We start from the raw sequence: 4585 nt of genomic DNA on the forward strand, positions 1-4585 counted from the left end.
CCAATACAGGGGAATGCCAGGGCCAAAAGAATTGGAATGGGTGGGTAGGGAAGTGGGGGGGGTGTAATGGGGGACGTTTGGGATAGCATTGGAAATGTAATTGAGGAAAATACGTAATAAAAAAATATTAAAAATTAAATAAAAAAAGAGTTTGACTAGAGACAAGCAAACGTGATTTTCTAGTCATCTCACTGTGAAATTTTATATACAGGGAGTAAAGCATTGAACAAGAGTAAAGCACTAAACTCTGAGGAGGCCCTGATGGATTTTATGCAAGTAGGAAGCACAAGTACTAGGATATATGACCAAGAAAATATCAAAAAAAAGAAGCTGAAGACATTACCAAGAAACCTAACAAACACTATTATACACAGTCACTCTTTTTTGACTAAGAAGAAGGACATTTTTTTCCTCTTTGCTGGCCCTAGAGTCTCACTACTTTCCTTCAGTACTTACATGCATTTCACTTTGAAATTTAATAATCCACAGCCTGGTATGGTTATTAAGCTTAGGCTTTTTGTAGGACTCCTAACATGTGAGTGGGGGCATCTCTGACTCTTTTTCCCAGACTCTATCAGTTTATGTAATTTAAGTTACTATGGACAGTAAAGGTTAGGTAAAACCTTAGGTAAAAACTGTTGGTGGAGCAAACACTGATGCTGTCCTTACAGTTGAGCTTTTCTGTTTAACAACTTGCCTGTTGCTAACAGTGACACAACACCATTGACATTCTTCTCTGTTCAGCAAGCATTCCAGGCTATTGATGCATTTTTCTCCATTCTCTTCTATAATGTAAATCTTTTTTATTTTCATCTTCCCCTGTGTTTTCTGAAATAATGTCCTAAGCTGTCTCCATAAATCAAGGATCCCTTATTCTCCCCCATCCATTTTTCAGTAACTCAGACCATATGAAAGCTTACACTGTTACTATGTAAGATGTTTCTCACTACACTGATAGTTGAAACTAGCCTGTAAATTATATCAGAAGATTTTTTAAAGCTTTCTATATGGAAATGAGTATTAATTCACAGAACTCTGAAAAAAAGGTTCAGAAGGAGTTACTTGGATCTTCTATACATATTTACCAGTATTCCTGTATTTTCAGAATTCACATTTCTACTCTTCATGTTAAATTATAACATAGTATATTCATAATAACCTAAGAAACTTGTTTATAAATTTGTCTTCAAAGAAAAAAAGGGCAATATTTTAAAAGATTAGATATTGCATCTTTGTTGTCCAAAACAACCTTGTGAGCATAGTCAGTTAAATGTCATTGTTTAGACTATAATAATTTCCATAGCATCCTTCTCATTACAATTAACAGACAGAGGCTTCCATGCTTCACAACCTGCCACTTGAAGCTGTTGCCCAATTCTAGCTCCTTAGCTATCTCTGTATTGTTCTGTGAATGCTCTCATTTACTTATTTTTGATAACTTAATTTAAATATTTTCCTACAACATATTTAACCATATTTGTCTCTCACAAAAATGAAAACCAGAACAAACAGAAAGCAATAACACAAAAACACCAGAATAATTCATGTCAACTCACCTCTCAACACACACACACACACAAAACGTGGTGTCTGTTTTGTGTTCCTAACTACTAGGGCCCATGGAAACTGCCACAAAGAGTGATTGATATATCCTGTGGCATTCTACTGCAGAAAAATTGATTTTCCCTTTTCCAAAAGATATAAATTACAAATAGTTTCTTGATTACTAGTGGATCCCTGCATATACTTCTTCTTGTCAGTGTTACAATACCACCTCTTTTTAACCTGTGCTGTTCTTATATGAGCTGACAGAGTCATACTTAAATTGTCTTGCTGTGCCTGGAAGACACTGTTTCTTTGGAGTCATTTACTATTTCTTCCTCCTACAATTTTTCTGCCTCATTTCCTACACATATTTCAAAAAGAGGGCTTTGTTGAAGATATCCCATGGCTAAGTGTTTCACTATCTTCCATTCTATGAACAATGTCCAGTTGTAGGCCTCATCATAATACCCATTCACTACAATTGAGGTTTCTTTCATAAAGTCTAAACGATGCACTGATTTACAGATATAACAATATGTCATTAGAAGCATGTTAGTGCCATATCCCTTTAACAAAATAATAGAAATGTGCTCACCCTAGGCCATGACCTATTTAGTCTTAAGATTTGAACACCTTAACAATTTCACAAATGGCTTTCATCTCATGGAGTGGGGCTTAAATATGATTTAAAAAATTGGTTATTCACTCCTAAAGCCTAATTTGTAAAAGATATATTTGATTTTAATTACATTATAGTTACATTATTTCCCCTCCATCCATTTTTTGAATATATATATATATATATATCCTCTACAGTAACTTAAAATGTTACTATATGGATAACTAAACCAATGGACAGCATGCTACTGTTGAGACTGGAGTTACCTATGTCAGCACCTTTAATCACTCTTTAGTCACCCCCCTGCCTGCCACAACTTTGCTGCAGACCTGCCTCAGTCAGCCCCCCTCAATCTGCAGGAGAAATCAGGGTTCCAGTTTCAGGTGGGCAGGAGTCAGTGGAAAAAAGGGTGATAAACAGACAGGGACACAAGGAAGTGTGGTATCTGAATGTAAGGTGTCAAAGTGAGCATCAGTCTTATATATTACAGAAAACAAAGAAGTTAAGTGATACATTAAGGCCATCCAAGGTACGTTGAAGTTATCTGGTGCAAAATTACTTTTACAACAAAACAGAAGAATGCATACTAAGAGCTAATAGGAACCAACTGGGATAAAATCAGTGTTAACAACTGGGATCAAAACCAGCCCCACCTATTGTCAGCTTAATCTTAGAAATCAGGGGCAAGGGCTTCAGGCCCTTGTCATAGTTCCAATTCTAGTCTATTGTATAGTCTATCTCCCCCCATGCCATTGTAAATTCCTGTGTATGGGAGTGACTCTGCTATCTATTGTTCTAAGTATTTACTCTAGTTCCTTCTTAGACTACAACCTTCCTTCTTCCTAGGTCATTGTAAATTCCTGTGTATGGGAGAGACTCTGCTATTGTTTTACATATACTATGTAGACTAGCCCTGAGATTACTACCTCTATTATAGTGAATTGTAATGCTTGATTTCTTTCACTATCTCTCTCACAATGCTAGAGGTAAATCTGAATGTTACTGAATAGGTAACATTCTTACTGAATTCCAAGTCCAGGGTTGGCTCAAGGACTGCCTAGGGCATTGGAACACTGATGGAGGCTAATCCAACTTAGCTATACATCAAAATCAATCCTTAGAGGCATTTATAATAAAACAACATTGAGGAAAAGCACACAGATCCGTTTACTGACTAAAGCAAGGACAGATTTGGAGCTTTTGTTATTACAGGATGCCATGTGTCCAAGGAGACAAAGTTTGCATGAACTTTTCGCCTCCGGTCTGCATCCAGGCTTTTGGGCCTGCCACGCAGTCACTTCTGGAGTGGGTGTGGCACAACTTGAATCTTATCAATCTTGTTTAATTACCTCTGATAAAAATATGTTTCTAAATACTAATCCTTCCTGCCAATTTCCACACTTTTTTTTCACTTCTTATATATGATTCACTTCAATATTTGCTATTCATGACACATTAATTCTTCTATTAATGTATATTTTGGTATCATTAACTGAAAAAAGGATTGCATTTTGTTTTATTTTTAAAACTTAGAATTTTTCTTTAATTTTGATTTCATATATCTACACACTGAATTGTGATCATGTGTATCTGTTTTTCTCTTCTTCAATTGTTTCTATGTTGTGTATGTACACCTACTCCAAAATCCATGACTTGTTTATCAATAACTTACAAATTCCAGTTACTTCTACCCATATGTGCAAGAGTTTGGGACCTTCCATTGTAACATGGGGAACTTACTGATGGCTACCCCCTTTAAATAACAGTGATTTTTCTTCCTCTAACAAAGAATCACTGCCAATATTGCTGAAATATGTGGTAGGTCTTGGAAATCATCAGTTCTGCCCATGTGGGATTTTGCCAGGCTTGATCATTTATAGTTCTTATTCTACTGACCACAGATGTTTTGATTTTTCGGAAAGGACTATTCATGGAATGTCAGGAACACAGCATACATCCTATCAGAGTACTTCATAATAAAAGCAAGAGAGATGACTAGACAGATCCTTCAGGTCTTATTTCTTTCCATTTCTTTTCCTCAATGAACCTTGGTGGTACAATTAACATAGGTGTTTCATTAGAAACTGAGCACTCAGCTTCTAGTATTGAATACTGTGACTAATTATGCAACTCTCCATTGATTGGTGTCCACTAAGAAAGAAGCTTCTCTGACCAAGACTGAGATCTTCCAAAAGTACATGAGTTTTGACAACATGACCATTTAAAAAAATAACAATAGCAAGTTCTAGCGCCTGTGGCTGTCCTAGACATGGACTTTTGACAAGGATACAGCAATAGGCACAGAATTCCCTTTTCTGGAGCAGGCCAATACAAAGGCAGTTAGTTGTATTATAGCAATTGAATAGTTATTATGCCTGTAAGCTCATATCTCTTTGTGTCCTTTACTGAAGCATGAAAAGT

The sequence above is a fragment of the Mus caroli genome, chromosome 18, assembly GCF_900094665.2.
Source record: "Mus caroli chromosome 18, CAROLI_EIJ_v1.1, whole genome shotgun sequence".
Classification (NCBI taxonomy): Eukaryota; Metazoa; Chordata; class Mammalia; order Rodentia; family Muridae; genus Mus; species Mus caroli.